A 17,995-nucleotide genomic window follows, 5' to 3' on the forward strand; every position below is an offset into this window, starting at 1 on the left:
TCTGCTTGCAAAGTTGGCCCTAGGTTGGAGTCTTGGAACATGGCTGGTAAACACTTTCTTATATTGACATAAAGCTTTCCATAAATGGTAAGAATGGCTTATTGTGCCTAAACAGCTTGGACAAACAATGTGGTTTATGTGGAGCACCTGCTTTTTTTCCCCCTGGAGCCTGGAATTTTGATATGTGCTAAGCAGAGGGTGCTTCCATGACAATCTCCTGTTAAAATCTTTGGGTGCTGAATTTCTAATGAACTTCCCTGGAAGACAGCGTTTCACATGTGCTGTCACAACTTGTTCTGGGAGAAATTAGGCACGTCCTGTGTGACTCACTAGGAAAGGACCCTTGGAAACTTGCATCTGATTTCCTCCAGACTTTGCCTTATCCACTTTTTCCTTTTGTCAATTTTGCTTTGTATCCTTTCACTGTAATACATCTTAGGCACGAGTACAACTATTTCATGAGTCGAGTCCTTCCAGCCAATCACCGAAACTAAGAGTAGTCTTGGGACCCCCATACAAGGTCGTTCCATCCCCAGTCCTTCTCATCCCTGTAAGAATTTCTTTTCCCTCCCTAATGCTCTATCTTTCTGGAAGAACTTTGAGGAGAAGATGGCTTAGGCTAGAATTCCATCACTACAGATGGCATCTGACAATTTCTAACTTGTTAGCTCTTCTAGCTAATGGTGCATCCAGGGCTTGGTTAGTTCGATGTGTGTTTTCTATTTTTATGATCTAATGGAGGGAATAGCTTTCTGAGGAAAAAGAAGCCACTCTTTGCCTCTGGTTTTAGTTTGTCTGAGAAGACAAATCTTAAAACATCTGGTGGGGCTTCCCTGGTGGCGCAGTGGTTGAGAATCTGCCTGCCAATGCAGGACACACGGGTTCGAGCCCTGGTCTGGGAAGATCCCACATGCCGCGGAGCAACTAGGCCCGTGAGCCACAATTACTGAGCCTGCGCGTCTGGAGCCTGTGCTCCGCAACAACAGAAGCCGCGATAGTGAGAGGCCCACGCGCCGCGATGAAGAGTGGCCCCCACTCGCCGCAACTGGAGAAAGCCCTCACACAGAAACGAAGACCCAACACAGCCATAAATAAATAAATAATTAAAAAAACAAAAAACAAAAAACAAAAATCTGGTGAACAAAATCATTTAAGAAACAACATTATATCTATCTATCTATAGATAGATCTATCTATTCTATCTATCTATCTATCTATCTATCTATCATTTCTCTCATCTGTTATCCTCTCCACCATCTCTATATTTATAACCATCATCTACACTAACACAGTAACTCCATCAGCATTTGATTCTCAAGGTCACCACCATCACACACGCCTTCTCACAGGCAATCTCTTCCACAAGTATCACCACCTCCATCATCACAATTAATAACATAACCATTGCCACAGTCATTACCAACTCCATCTCCAGGACAAGCTCCACCATCACCACCAGTGCCAACACCCCTATTCAGTTCCATAATTTTCTTACCTTCACCACCTCACCACCAGGCTGGGTCAGCATCCATTCTACAGCAGAGTTCATGCCACATTGTTACTGCTCAATCAAGTAATCATTATTTAACAGTTGAATCACCATCACTACCTTTACTAACAAAGTCACCACTATGACAACCATTAAAAAAATCCAGACAGATAACAACAGTTTTTTTATTCTCAGAAAAATTCCAAATGCTGTGTGGTGATCAGAACTGGGCAAATTCTTTGATATAATAGCAGTGGCAAGCTAGTCTCCAGTAATTGATGGAGGAATGGAAAAGTACTGGAGGAAATAGAAAGAAGAAATTAACAGCGCCTCTCAGAATAGAAATCATGTCCAATAATCAGTGCCGTGTCCTTATGCTTGGACATCAAAGGCATTGGTCAGGAGTGCGTTTAAAATCTCACAGCAGCTGGCAGAGAATTTAAATCAACTCCTCTTTTATTCCCCACATCCTCTTTGGTTTTCATGAAAACTGACTTTTTTGAAGGATACTTTTGCACTGTTGCTATTAAAAGATGCTTTAGTCAGCAGACTGGGAAGAAGAAGTCGTGGGAATGGCTGGGCTGAGGCAAAGCCTGACTGATATACATTTGTCAGATAAAGAAGATGGCCTGGCTATTGTTTTCTCACTACGTGGACTTGGTCCCCTTTAGAATCAGTGGTAGCTTTTTGTTGCCCTGAGTTAGAGTAGAACAGATCTGGCTTACAGAATCTAGGAAATTTTAATTACCTCTCAATGTCCTCTATCATATGGGATTCAGCCTTGAATAGCTCAAAGAAGCAAGTACTTATAAAGGGTTTTATGAGGGCTAAGTCCTCTTCCACAGTGCACAATTTACACATAGTTCAGTTTTTCCCATTCTACTACATCTCATGAAGAAGCAGCTGTGATGCTCTTGGGAGAGATGAGAGGAGAGAAAGACAGCTGCAAATGTGGCCAATGCTCTAAATTCAGAGATGTTTGTTGCCAGGGGCTCTCATCTGGATTTTTACCTGCTTCTCTAGACTATGGAAACCTCAGCCCTAGCTCTGAGGTTGAAGAGCTAGGGCTGAAAAGCTTCCATGTGGGCCCAGGTTCTGAATACATCAAAAGGATCCATCCTGCATGTTCACCATCAACTGTTTGTACAATAATCACCATTATACTGAGGGAATGGGAAGCCGTGTTCTAAGGTAGGAGGGGTGTGGGCTGTAACTGCGAGGCCTCATCTGACACATGATTAAATGCTGGGTGACAAATGGCTTGGACAGTGCCTCTTTCTAGAGAAAAATGGGGGAAGAAACACCAGCCCCACTCCTCCTCCCCAAACCCCATCCGCTTTACCAGGAGGCCCATGACCAGGGCTGGACTTCTCTCTGAAATGTCTCCTTTAGTCCTCCCAACACTAATGAGTACAGCCATGATGAGAAAGCAGGAGGGACACAGCCATAAAGTCTTCCCTCTCCTGCTTCCCTTCTTCTGTCTCCTTCTCCCAAGTAACTGAGTTTCCTTGACTCCTAGCTGCAGTCTTAGGGTTTGCAGGAGGAAGTTTCAAAGCTCAAGGTGAGATGCTGGGGCTCAGATCATGTACTTCACATGTTGCTTTGACCTTGGCTATCAAATCTCATGTGTGAGTTTTCTGCCTCGGTACCAAGACGCAGGCCCATTCAATCTCATCTTTCAAGTCGGTTACTTGAGTATCTTAATTTTGCTGTTGTGCCTGAGTTGTTGCCTTGATAATCATCCTACACCTCCTCCTTTGGAACCTGGGCTTGTCCTGCCCTTGTTTCTATACCGAGAGACTGTAGGCCATTCATCAAGCATGTGTTGTTTCCACTCGGTGCTGGGCATTCTGCAAGGTACTGGGAATGAAAAGAATAATAAAATGCAGCCCCTGCCCTTATGGGACAATCAGTCTGTTGGGGAAGACTGACTCTTAAACAGATAATTGCCATAGTCTGAGAGAGTTACGTGCTGGGCGACTTGGGAATGAGCATGACTCAAGCAAGAGGAAAGGCTTCCTGGAAGAGAGGACAGCAGCCTGTGTTTTGGAGCATGGTTAAGAGTTAGCCAGGTGAGCTAAGGAGAGTAGGTGCATTCCAGGCAGAGGGAAGAGAACGGGCAAAGGCACAGAGCATGCAGGACTGTGGGTACATGGAGGATTGGAAGCTGTTTGCTAGTATTTGATGGCGAAGAGTAAAAGGAGGAGGTTGTCCCCTCACTTATATCCCCATCACCCCACTCCATCTTCATTCTAGCTGGACTGAATTCCCTTCTTCCCTGAATCTGAATTTTACCATTAATAGTTCTGCTCAGGCTTCCCTGGTGGCGCAGCGGTTGAGAATCTGCCTGCCAATGCAGGGGACATAGGTTCGAGCCCTGGTCTGGGAAGATCCCACATGCCGCGGAGCGGCTAGGCCCGTGAGCCACAACTACTGAGCCTGTGCGTCTGGAGCCTGTGCTCCGCAACAAGAGAGGCCGCGATAGTGAGGGGCCCGCGCACCGCGATGAAGAGTGGCCCCCGCTTGCCGCAACTAGAGAAAGCCCTCGCACAGAAACGAAGACCCAACACAGCCAAAAATAAATAAATAAACAAATAAAAAATGATAATAAAAATAAAGGAATTTCTTTAAGAAAAAAAAAGTTTTGCTCATAGTTCTGATATTCTGTATTCTAATCAAGGTGTGTCCATGCTTTAAGAGGAAACAATAAACAAGCAAGCAAACAAATGCATGAACAAACAAGGAACTGTTGACCAACAATTGGAAGATTAAAAAAAAAATTCTTTGGATCATCATCAATGCATTGGAATGAAGAAATGGGAGAAGTACCCTCTGTTGACCTCCACAATAGGGACAAAGCCCACTGTGAAAGCTACTCCTACTTACCAACAGTTTACCCTGCCTGCTTTCTAAGTATCACCCTGTTAATCCCTGTAGTTGTCCTGCTGTAACTAGTCACTGGTAGAGTCAGAATTCGAAACAAACCAGAAACACCTGGTGCTCAACCCCATGAACATTTATCTGCACCCCATCGCTTCACAGAGTCATGTCCAGCCTCTGGAGACACACATTTAGTGTGGAGGCACATACCAGGGGCCCGCATCCTCCTACCTTTGAGAAAACCAGGACAGCTTCTCAGAAAGAGAGACTGGAACCCTCTCATTTCACCAGCAGTAAAATGGGAGGCACGTGAGCCAAGAGTCAGAAGACCTGGGTCAAGTCTTTTGCTGGTCAGAGTGTTGCTTTTGCTGGGATTATACTTTTCACAGTCAGCCTCATACCACCTGGCCTCTCAAAAAATACTAAAGCTCTCCAGGTTCCCAGAATAGCTTAATCTTTTAGTTTTACTGGTTTTTTCCACAAAGGAACTTGGATGAAATCCCCCAGCACCAAGCCTTGGAGCATTTGGAGACACTGGCAGAGCTTCTGTAAGGGTGTTCTCTGTTCACCGAGCTCCCACAGGGCACATCCATTTTGGGGGCCATTCTGGGGCATTCCTTCACTGGTCCAATGCGTTGGATGGTCCTCGTTTCTCTCAGTTTAGTGCCTGAAATACCTGTGTTTCAGAGACCTGATCTGTTAGCCTAGGGTCTTCATCCCCATTTTCCAAAGCAGGTCTTAGGCATCCCTTGCAAATGGGTACACTGAGGTCTCTACCGAAACCCCTGAATTTGTGAGTCAACTATGCCTACTTAAACACCCTCCCTGTTACCCAGGATTTGGCCATTTGAATGCAGGCTGCAGCAGGATGGGGCCAACCACCCACTCTTCCCCATCCAGAGAAATCCCACCTGGAGAGTAGGAGCCAGAGGGAGTAAGATGGCTGTTAGAAGATTTCCCTCCTTACACTTCTCCTTGGGAGACAGAACCTGGGTTCTCACATGCTACCACATGCAAATCTTGGTACCAGTCTAAAGGAATCAAGTTAGAATTCATCCAGGGGAGAGTAGTATACTTCGGTAGAGACCTCAGTGGACCCAGGATGATTACAGGGCTGAAGGGACCGATTCATGAGGAAAGAGTAAAAGAGCAAATGATGCTGAGTTTGGCTGAGCAGCCGCAGTGACTCTGGGTGGTCTGAGGAGAGTTGTCTGTAAACTCAGAGTGGGGCAAACTTTGATGGGGGAAGTGTCTCCTACAAAGTGGAATCAGCAGCAACTGTGTGGCTGGGACATCACACGGGGAAAGCTCTGCGGGACAATAGGACAAACTTCCAGAAACAGAGAACTTGGGTTATTGATAACAGTATAATTTTGGTGTTTCTAACATGTGTCACATACTTTATTTACATGATCTCATTTTGTCCTTAAAATAATTCTGCAAACATGTTACTGTTTCCATTTTAAAGTTGAAAAAGTCGAGGTTCAGAGGAATTTACAGAAGTCCATATGCCTATGATTTAACAGTCCTGGTTTCTGTTTATTTTTTCTTTTCCTCCCTCTCTCCCTTCCTTCCTTCCTTCCCTCCCCCCCTTCACTATGCTGCACCGTCTCTGGTGTTGACTTGTCAAGAGAAGATGTTTTGGAGACATTAGGGCACTTTTTGGTTCCCAGGTGCCCAAGGGACTACGTTGAAGAGCCCAGGTTTGACAGACAATTGTCCTGAAAGCTCAGGCCAAGTCTACCTCTCCTGCATCACCTCACATTCTCATGGGAACCTGTACTTTTGAGTCCCCATGTGACTATCAAACTAAATTTTTGATCATTCCCTAAACACAGCTGGTTTATCTCTTCACGATTCCAGGGCTTTTCACATATTCCTATTGGTTAAAATGTTAAGATACTTTTTATTTTTTTAAGACTAAAAAGTAAAGTCCTTTAAACAAGACAGACCTTAATTTTTCTCTTCTGAAACAGACAGAGTGAGTGGTCCTGAGCTGGTGGGGCAGCTCTGCTTCACAAGGACAGCAGCTCCCAGGACTCTTCCATCTTATTGCCATTTCCCAGCTGTTGTCCTTGCTGTGTGGTTGAAGCTGGCCCCTCTTCCACGTCCACAGTGGTTTTGTTTTTAAGGAGATGACCTGGGGGTTGTGCTCATGACTTGGGCTCACACCTCATTGCTACGTGGCCACACTCAGTCGCAAGGGAGGTTGCAAATGGAGACTGCCAGGCCGACACATTCCCAGCTGAAACCCAGGAGGTTCTGTCACTAAGAGAAAGGAGAGAGGAACGGACACTGCAGCGGTGGACGGTGGGCGTACTTGGGAGAATCTGTCACCTTGCAACTGTCTTTACCCACCTTTCTCACTTGCTATCCAACCTGCTGAGATGTTATCTTTTTTTTTTTTAACATCTTTATTGGAGTATAATTGCTTTACAATAGTGTGTTAGTTTCTGCTTTATAACAAAGCGAATCTGCTATACATGTTCATATATCCCCATATCTCTTCCCTCTTGCATCTCCCTCCCTCCGACCCTCCCTATCCCACCCCTCTAGGTGGTCACAGAGCACCGAGCTGATCTCCCTGTGCTATGCGGCTGCTTCCCACTAGCTAGCTATTTTACGTTTGGTAGTGCATATATGTCCATGCCACTCTCTCACTTTGTCATAGCTTACCCTTCCCCCTCCCCATATCCTTAAGTCCATTTTCTAGTAGGTCTGTGTCTTTATTCCCGTCTTGCCCCTAGGTTCTTCATGACTTTTTTTTTTTTCCTTAGATTCCATATATATGTGTTAGCATACGGTATTTGTTTTTCTCTTTCTGACTTACTTCACTCTGTATGACAGACTCTAGGTCCATCCACCTCACTACAAATAACTCCATTTCGTTTCTTTTTATGGCTGAGTAATATTCCATTGTATATATGTGCCACATCTTCTTTATCCATTCATCTGTCGATGGACACTTAGGTTGCTTCCATGTCCTGGCCATTGTAAATAGAGCTGCAGTGAACATTGTGGCACTTGACTCTTTTTGAATTATGGTTTTCTCAGGGTATATGCCCAGTAGTGGGATTGCTGGGTCGTATGGTAGTTCTATTTTTAGTTTTTTAAGGAACCTCCATACTCTTCTCCACAGTGGCTGTATCTTGATTAAATTAAGCTTTCTCCCCAGGCAGACCTCCCAGCTTTATCTGTGTTCCCACATCGCTCTGTTTCTACCCCTGATATAGCATTTTCCAAACTGCACCAGAAATCCCTTGTTTATGGCCCCCCCCCCCGCCTCCATACTGTGAACATTTTGACAATAGAGATCTTGCCTTTTTCATCTTTATGTTCCTATTCCTCTTACAGTCCTTAGCTACTGTAGGTGATCAGTAGATTTATATGAGAGAGAATGAATCATTTAAAGTTAGCTGAACAACATCATTAACCAGAATACCACTGCAGGATTTCAAATGATAAAATGTGAGTTCAAATGGACTTTTGATAATAATAACTACCATTCATATAATGCTTAAATGGTGCCTAGGCAATTTCCTCCAAATAGTATTTCATTTTGATTCTCAGCCTCACATCAAGCAGTGAGGCCGACAGAGCATGTAATGTCGCTGCCAACCTACAGCTCAGGAAAGGAAGGCTTGGAAAGTTTGAGGTTAGTGCAAGGCGCACAACCAGGAAGTACGGGGTCATAGACCGGAAGCCAGATTTTCTCATTCTAAGCCCAGTGTCTATTATCACTGAGGGTCACTTTTTTATTGGTTACATGGGACTCCAAGGTCCAGAGGGTTTAAGTGATTTAGGCAAGACCAAAGGGCTGGAACCCAGGCTCCAGGGCAGTGTTTCTGATTACTTTGAGGCAGTATTCATAGATGTGGACTCTGGTGAAAGAGCTCTGGATTCAAGGTCATTTGCTTTGTTTCCTGAAGTCGATTATGTAAATCATTTGAGCCTGAATTTCCTTTTATATAAAGTAAGGATGATAATATGATCAAGTTATTGTGCAAGTTAAAGGAGATGCAAGTAAAGTGCTGGGGCATACAGAGTGTACTCAATTAAGTGTTCACTATCAATCACACGATTATTAGTTTTCTGAGCGCTGGAATCCAATTTTGAGTCTGTCCAAAATAGTAGTAAGTCCCTTTTATAGCATACCTATTAAGAGCCAGGCACTATATATGCCCCATTATAACAGCCTATCCACTGGTAAACTTGATAGATAGATGGTGATTCCTGCAACACCCACATTTCCTGATGCAGAGATTGGTCCTTAGTTGTTCCTTGAGCAAGAGGAACTGAATTCTGAACCATGTTTCCCCCTTTCCTGACTACCCGGAGGCGATGGCAGCTGGGTGTGATAATCAGATTCTCCCTCTCAGGAGTTTACACTGGAAAATTCAGGGAGAATCGGCAGTTGTTCACAGAGAAAAGGGCAGATGTGACAAACAGGCAAGCAGAAACCAAATGTAGCTGCCGTGTTATTGTGCCTCTGGAGGGAAGTGCCATGAGCTCTCGCTCTGGGACAGACCACACAGCTACTTAGACTCTGGTGCATTAGGATGAATGGAACTTCCATGGATTCTGGAATGTCCTTTCCATTCTGGTCTTAAAGAGGCTCTGAGATCCATCGTTATGCTTGGCTTCCTGTGGAAAGCTGCCTTCCCCTACCCTGTTTTTCTAAGCTTCTCTTTATAGGAGGCAAACTTAGCACATCTTGGTTGTTTTTAATTGAGAGACAAACATAGGTAGCCATTATGATTTTTTACAGATAAGGGAAAGTGAGATTCACAGAGGTCAGTCATTGTCCTAAGGCCATAAAGCCAGCTAGAGGCTCGGCTGGGATTCAATCCAAGGTTTTCCTGGCATCATGGTTTATTCTCTTCTAATTGCACTATAAATCCAACCCTTGTTGAGTATCTCTGGATTACACATAGTCTATGCATTTTGGGGTTCTTTTTTTTGGTGAATTTTTAAGAATGATAGAACTCATTTTTTTTTAAACTAACCAGAAGGGATATAATTTCAGATATGTGTGAGATAAGCTTTTATGTAAGAGAAGTTCAGGGATGTGTCCTGTGTGTTTTGAAGATGGACTTGCCCTTTCAAATATGGAGGCTGAGAAAGCATTATCCATTTTAGCACACCTTGTTTGAAGAAAGTTCTGGGACTTGTGGAGCATAAAGGTGCTTTGACAGGGTTTCTGGGATCTGACTCCTGCAGAAATGATTGATAAGTAAAAGGCTACACATAGAATCTCTTTGACTGGTCAAGGCAGCATGTGGTCAATTTTTAGAGATTTCACTTCTTGAATAAATTATTTAATAATTTATATGGGAAGAATTTTCCTGTACAATCAAGATAAAAATGAAGAAACATCAGCATTTAGTCAGAGAGTAATAACATCAGGAAAAGCATGGCACCAAGGGGGCAAAGTAGAGGTATCTTCTCACATTGGTTGGGGTTTATGGGGGGGCTGCATTTTCACTGTGGTTAAGAGAGAAGTTTTGGAGTAAGACTCCCTAGGACTGAGTCTCAGCTTTGCCAATTAACTGCATGACCTATGGAAAGTTATTTAACTTTTGTAAGCCTCAGTTTCCTTATGAATAAATGGGAATAAAAATACGAAGCCCCTTATAGGTGATGAAAATAAAGTGCTTAGCCAAATGCCTAGCACAGAGTAATACAGATCCAAACTGAAGTTTATACAAAGATAAAAATCCTTGGTATTATTATTATTTCTTCATGAATGTAAATCTCTCAAAATTAAATTATACCAGGACAATCCTCCCTGGAAATTTCACTGGCTGTCTTTCTCTTCTCTCTACACGCTCTCCATCCCTGCTTTTTCTTCTCCCTGCCTCTATGTTCTATTAAACTCATTCAAATTTCCCGGAAGTTACTCATGTCTTACTGTGGAAAACGGTCAGGACCACAGTTAGCAGCACTCTGCTCTGACCTCTGGTTTTAGTCTTCCGTTCTGGGCTTCGCTGGTGGCGCAGTGGTTGAGAATCTGCCTGCCAATGCAGGGCACACGGGTTCGAGCCCTGGTCTGGGAAGATCCCACATGCCGCGGAGCAGCTGGGCCCATGAGCCACAATTACTGAGCCTGCGCGTCTGGAGCCTGTGCTCCGCAACAAGAGAGGCCGCGATAGTGAGAGGCCCGCGCACCGCGATGAAGAGTGGCCCCCGCTCGCCGCAACTAGAGAAAGCCCTCGCACAGAAACGAAGACCCAACACAGCCAAAAATAAATGAATGAATAAATAATTTTTAAAAAAAAATCAGGGAAAGGTATACTATCTCTCAAATATTTAAAAAAGAAAAGAAAAGAAAAGAAAAGAGTCTTCCGTTCTACAGCCAATTCCTAAAGAAGCTTAAGGCCTCCATGATCTGGAAATAGGGAACTTAAGATGACCTCCAAGAGCTGAACTGTTAAACTGATAAAAAGAAACATGCAAAGCCATTTTACCAGGACAGAATGTCCAATAGGCGAAAAGATCTTGACTCTAACCTAATTGAAAACATTAATATAACATCAAAGAGACAATAGGTTGCATAACTGAAACTTTGTACCCTTTAGCCATTATCAAGAAGCGTCACTATCTGCCTTTCATAAGCTGGAGAACCAGAAATCCAGAGGTGTAATTCAGTCCCAGTCTGAAGTTCTGAGATCCAGGACTGCCAATGTCTGTTTGAGGGCAGGAAAAGACAGATGTCCCAGCTCAACCCAAGAGGAAATTCACCTTTCCTCCACCTTTTGGTTCTTTCAGGCCCTCAATAGACTGGACCATGCCCACCCAGAATGGTAAGGGTGATCTCCTTTACTCAGTCTGCAGATTCAAATGCTAATCTCTTCTGGAAACACCTTCACAGACACACCCAGAAAGAAGGTTTTATCAGCTTCTGGGCATCCCTTAGCACAGTCAAGTTGACACATAAAATTAACCATCACATGCTTTAAAGGAAAGAAAACTAAATTACAGATCCAAAATTAGGCACGAGGTCTTGGAATGAGCCTTTCAAGTGAGGGGTCCTGAGACTAACTTCATCAGCTTTATAGTTAATCCATTTCTGCATCCATCATTTCAGAAGAACATACCTTTCAGATTCTCGGGAAAGTACCAAAGCCTATGTATTCTGTGTATGTGGCTGATAGTACATTAAAATATGGAAGAACTCTGTCACCATAACTTGGGTGCTAGAAGGGTCTTTAACTGCATAATAGTCAATCCTGGTACTATAATAATATTGTCAAAGAGCTGATTTTCAGTGAAAGGGATTTGTAATACAACCGACAAGTGTTTGGAGACAGTTGTACAGATAGTACAACAAGTTTATGGAGACGTATTTCATTTCAAAACTTGAAAGTTTGGATTATTATTCAAATGGAAACTTGTTTACGGATTCAAGTCCCAATGTTTCTTGACTCATGCAACTGGATATTCTTATTCAGAGGGTTGGAATTTTGTATTTTAGTTTCAGCCAAGATTGGTCTAAACCTTCCATCACAGTTTGCTATTGCTTAGGCAACTTTTGATGGTTTCAATTATAAAAATAACCCAAATCTTGGCTTCTTGGGAGATTTTGTTTTCTAACAGTGTTGTGTAGGACTTCAATTTCATGACACATATTCTTGTACATTCTTCCTCTTCAACATCTCATTGGTCATCAAGTGATCTAGATTGTTTAATGAAAACCTTACAGACTTGGCATCACTGGGGCTGAGGCACTGGCCATTTCTTCCCTGGCTGCAAACCTTTGGGCTCTGAGAGAACTTGATAAAGGTAAGGCCCTTAGACTCCTTGCTCTGCTTGCCCCACCCCACTTGCCAGTCCTGTGTCTCTCTGCAGGGTGGGAATCTCTTCCTTGATACAGGGTTGCTGAGGTTGTTAAGTGTCTCCTCTAGACTGTCCACGTCCAAGTGGTAGCCATAGTCACAGCAACAGTTTCGTCTTCCCCCATGGCAGACGGAGATGGCACCAGACCCAGGCCCCTGTCTTCTTTCCTCCTGCCATGTCCACGCCTGCTGTGGTCATGAACTTCTGTAGTGGGGCTTCATTTCCTGGTTCTTCCTTGATTCAACTTTACTACTCACTTGCTTTCAGACGACAGCCCAGAAACCATATTCCGTCCTCAAATGGTCATCAAATGATTTGTTGACTGAAACGTTGAGGGGTCGTGTTTGTCTCGTTACGTCACCAGGAATTAACCACTGAATGTAAACATTCACAGGCAGTGACATCTATGTCATGTCTGGATCTCAGAGCCAATAAGACTGCTCAGTTCATACGAGTGAGTGAAGGGCCAAGAACTCACACCTAGGTTTTCTGATTTCAGTGCACATTCCCTTTTCATTATCCTAAAACATACCCTGCTGTTTAAAAGTCCCTTGGAAGACATCATCTGTAGGGCTGTGGATGTCTGGAGTAGGGAAGAGATTTCTTTGGCTGGCAGGATTAGGGAAGAGTTTCCTAGCAGGCTGAATCAGATATGCTACCTGGTCATAGGTGGCAAAGAAAAGAGTTTTGGCCTTTGGTCATTTGCCGGTTAGGTGAAAGCCCAGGAATTCCCAACCTGTCACACCAAAATGATAGAAGCCTCAGTCTCTGAATCCCTGGCCACCAACGGTGCTCCCATTTATGTTCAGAATTTCACAAATCCCAATTTGGCAAAGGCAAATGTATGACTATGTTCTGATTATAGTGGAATTAGTGTGGGAAGTGGCAAATGGCTTCTTTATTATTTTGATGACCATCGTGAGGGGGAGCCAGAAAATGTATGACTTCATATACTTTGATCTGTGTGCAATTTTAGATGTCTTAATGCATCTCGAATATTTTGATCCAAATGACATTTTCATTTGGAGTCTTTGTGTGTCGAAGGAGTAAGGAAGGAGGAGGACAAGTTAGTACTCTGCAAGATACTGTCTTTTGTCAGCACAGTGGGAAATCAGAGGGGAGACGAGCCCCATGTCCTCGGAGGTTCATTCCAGTTTCGCTCTGGCTCAACTGGGAGAGACTTCAAGCAAGTCCCTTCCATCCTCTACCTTTGATTTCCCACACTAGGAATCTGATCCTTGCTTGTGTTTTTGTTACACCGGTATGCTCTGCTATCTTTTAGGTAAAGAACTGTAGGTATGTGTGTTGGTACCCAACTTTATTTCAGTGTTAAAAGGAAAGAAAACCTGTGATTTGAATTATTTATGTCTTGAGACATACCTGAAGAGCTATAGTCAACATTAAAAGTTTAAGCAAACAAGGTTATTTTTGTGTAGAAAGCATTCTGGCTGCCTCCTTCCCTCCCCCTTCTAAGCCCTCTTGAGGCATCTGATTGATGTTTGAATTCCCATTTCCTGGGTTCTTCGTGATACTGAGACCGTCCTTCGTATTTCCCTGGGAGCCATTTCTGCTCCATCTAGCAAGTCTTGGTGGGGTTGTTTTCAATGAGAGAGGGGAGGGCCTCTGTTAAGAGAAACAGGAGAAGGGTGACCTAGGGGGGATTAGAGGAGGAAAGCGGGGAGAAAGGGAGAAGGAGTTTCTGAACAAGTTTAAATCCCAGCCTTTCCTTTGGAGTCTGACCACCTCCTTTTCCCAGAGCTCTGTTCACTCTGTGCTCATCATTTGTTTTCCTCCAGGGCCGAGTCTCCATCCTCGCCTAGTATAATGTATTCTAATCAGTACCCACTTCAGCTCATCCTACCTGGAGAGCCTCAGGCCCGAAGCACAGAGCCTCCTTTGCCTGGAGCTTGGCCCTCTCTCAGCCTCTGAGGAAAAAAATTCAGCAGGTGCTGGCGGCTGCATCTCACTGTTTAATAGAATACTGATGAATACATTCAATACCTACCAGGCCATTTACCCATGATCTCAGGTAACCTTTACAATACTTCACTGTAAGTCTTATCACCCATCCTTTCACAGATGTGGCAACTGACACTCAGGGAGATTAAGCATCTTAGCTAGGGGTTCATTCCAAAGCTAGCAAGTATTGGGACTTGAACTCAGACTTGCCCATTCCCTAAGCATACCTCTTTGTGCTATGCTGTAGCAAGCAGACTTACCTTCACCATGTGACAAATGGGAAGGGTGGACAGAACTCTTCTCTAATGTCCCGATTTCTACTGGACTAGGTAGAAGCTTCTCCCAACACTTCCGCCTTTTCAGGAAAGTGCTGTCAGAGGGCATTTCCACTCCTCTCAACACTCCTCACAGGGTAGGAAACTCCTTACAGAGACTGAAACCTCGAGAAAAAGGATCAGGTCTATAAAATATTTGTTTCAGGTTGGGGAGAGTTGAGCTGAGGGAACGATGTCAGTAGATCTCATGGGCAAACTTATACGTGGGGATCTTGGCCAGGTGTCACTGTTTAACCATATGAACTCTTCTGTCCATTTTGCATGTGGAAACAGCACCAGGCAAGTCGCTAAGAAATAGAAGCCTTGGAGTAAATACATCAAGAGTTTTCCCTTTCGTTGGGAAGGGACTAATAAGAATGTACAAATGAGAAAGTAACATTAATCTTGTCAGGTGCCTGCCTTCTGCGAAGTAACTGTACCCATTCTGTGTCTTAACTCCTCTGTCTGCAAAATAGACACAATTATTCTCATGTTTGTAAATCGCACCTGCCTTTGGCAAAGACAGATGGGGAATATATATGAGAGTCTTATATCCTTAGGAAGGAAGGCAGCTGGTAACTCCTAGGTATTTACGTTATTAATTTTATTCAAAAATTAAAAATGGGTTAGGAAGGCCACAAAGGCATTTTATTGCTCTAAGCTGTTAGAGGTTTCCAGCTGAATGGGCTCATCCAATGTTTTCTTCAAATGCGCAGGATTAAGCTTTTATTTTTGTCAATCTGGATGGTTTCTTCGCCCTGCACAATTCTTTTTTTAAAAATATTTATTTATTTATTTATTTATGGCTGTGTTGGGTCTTCGTTTCTGTGCGAGGGCTTTCTCTAGTTGTGGCAAGCGGGGGCCACTCTTCATCGCGGTGCGCGGGCCCCTCACCATCGTGGCCTCTCTTGTTGCGGAGCACAGGCTCCAGACGCGCAGGCTCAGTAATTGTGGCTCACAGGCCTAGTTGCTCCGCGGCATGTGGGATCCTCCCAGACCAGGGCTCGAACCCGTGTCCCCTGCATTGGCAGGCGGACTCTCAACCACTGCGCCACCAGGGAAGCCCCCGCCCTGCACAATTCTTAAAACCTCATTGTGATTCATTTCGACTCTCAAAACTTAGGCTGAACACATTTTAGTAGTGAGGCAGGCTGGATTGACATTTTGCTAAAGATTATTTGAAACTGGTTTATAAAGCGTGCAGAAAACAGGGGCGGTGGCTAATTTGGTTGAGAATTGATGCCTATGGCAGAAAGGTCAAGAGTTTGTCTCCTTCAGCAAACAAGCTCTTCCTAAAAAATAAGGAAGTTGTACGTGGAAGCCTTGCTTATTCTAATCACATATAAACACAACTTTAGATACTTTTTTCTTGTTAGTTTTCAATGTGGCTTATGGCAACGAGCACGGACAGTAAGTTGGCAGAATGCCAGCTTTCCGTGGATCAGCTTTTTGCACTTGTATGAATTGCTTTATTTCTCAACTTCAGGATCTGCATTTATGAAATGGAGGCATTGATCCCACTTCCATTAGGTTTTCATGAAACCATGAGATTTCATCACAGAAACTCTTAAGTGCCTACCTAATATCTATTTTCTTTTTTTTTCCTGGGTAAGAAACTTGCTTATATGTTTGGAGCAGCAAGTGCCCAGCTAAATATACTTTCATAGCCTCCCACGTATTAGGGTTGGCAAATGGGACCTAGGTAGAGTTCTACTGTGGGTCTCTGGAGTAGTTTTTGATTTCCTGAAAAAAGAGGGCAGAAAGGACTGGTGCGTCTTTCCCCCCATTTTTTTGCCTTGAATGTGGAAGTGTTGCCTGGAGCTGCGGCAGCCAACTTGCAAGTAAGAGAACAAAGCTAAGGATGGCAGAGCAGAAAGATAGGACACTACAGGGTCCAAATGGTACCAATAAAGGGTAGAAGTAAAACCAGAAATTTCTCACCTATAAAAATGGAACAAAATAAATCCTATTTGTATAAGCCACTCTTGGTTGGCTTATACATGTACCTGAATGTATTCTTTACTGATAGAGTAAAAAACCTAACAGTCATAACTTGCATAGCATGAAGCTTGACATACTGTGCAAACTCATTGTGTTACTTCTGTCTCTTGTGCTACCCAGTGGGTTCTTTGAGCAAGATAGGATCAATTAATATCCCTTCTTTTTAATTAGCTTAACAAATATTAAACACCAATGATGGGCTAAATATTTTGTGAAACTCTGAAAATACTGATCTCGGAGATGCAGCAGTGAGTGGTGGCATGAAGCAAGATCTTAATTCCCTGCCCAGGAATTGAACCTGGGTAGCCTGGATGAAAACCAGGAATCCTAGCCACCCCCTGGCTCTTGCCCCCAGTGAAAAATGCATTTCTCACGGAGGCAAAAACTGTAAAAACAGGTACAAAGTGTATTATTAGAGACACAGCACAACAACAAGTGGGAGAGCACACAGAGAAACAGTTTTAGTTAAGACAGAAGCAAGGCAGAGATGCACACTCAGAGAGAAAGGGTGTGGGCGTCCCCCCTAATGAGGAGGAGCCCAGTAAAGAAGCGGTTAAGTCATTCATATAGGGCAGTTCTTCTGGGTCTTTGTTTACCTTTGGCCAATTATCTGGTTTCTTTTTCCGCACCCGACCTGCCCTAGGACTCTCCCCAACATGCCTGCAAAACTTTTTTCCAAGATGGATTACAGACCAAAGGCCTATGGGACGGTCTTAGCATCACATATTATGGGGTGGTGTCTCCTCCTTTTTGACCCCCAAGGAGCCTTTCTGCGCATGTGCAATGTTTCCCTTGCCTCAAGGATGGGAAATGTATGACCTCTTGATCTTTTAACAAGGTTTAGTCCCACTCTGTCCCCACCATAAAAATGTCCAATGTCTGGTTATTTACCCTATTTCAGTTGCTGGTTTTTATATCGAGGTGCAGATCTTGAAATATAGATAGGAGTCTGGTCATAAATATGTAGTTCTGGAGCCTATTTGTCTCTTGCTTCAGGAAGTGTAAACAGGGGGCTGGTAATGAATGTCCGGCCTGGAGCCCATCTTCTTCTCACCCCAGGAAGTGTGAACAGGAGGGCAGTTGTAAATGTCTGGCCTGGAGCCCATCTATCTCCTGCCTCAATACAAGGCTGAATGAGACCGAGCCCTTGCCCTGGAGGTGTTCAGAATCTTGAAGGAAGAGAGTCAATTACTATTCAAGGCAAAGAGTACTGTGATGGAAAAATGTATATGATGCTTCAGGAGAATGGGGTAGAAAACTAAAAGTGTCAACAAATGCATGACAGACACAAAAGAGAAAGAGACGTCTTCCATCTTGGGAGCATGTGACCACTGGAAAGTCTACCTAGAGAGGTTGCTGTGTCATGGCATTGAGTAGCACGAGAATTTGGACCTAGGTCCTCGAGATATACAATAACAGTAATGATGGCTAACATTTATGGATCATTTCCTTGCTGTCTGGTACCCAAGTATTATATCATTTAATATTTGCAACAAATCTTTAAGCTAAAAGCTAT

Source organism: Balaenoptera ricei, chromosome 17 (genome assembly GCF_028023285.1).
Source record: "Balaenoptera ricei isolate mBalRic1 chromosome 17, mBalRic1.hap2, whole genome shotgun sequence".
Classification (NCBI taxonomy): Eukaryota; Metazoa; Chordata; class Mammalia; order Artiodactyla; family Balaenopteridae; genus Balaenoptera; species Balaenoptera ricei.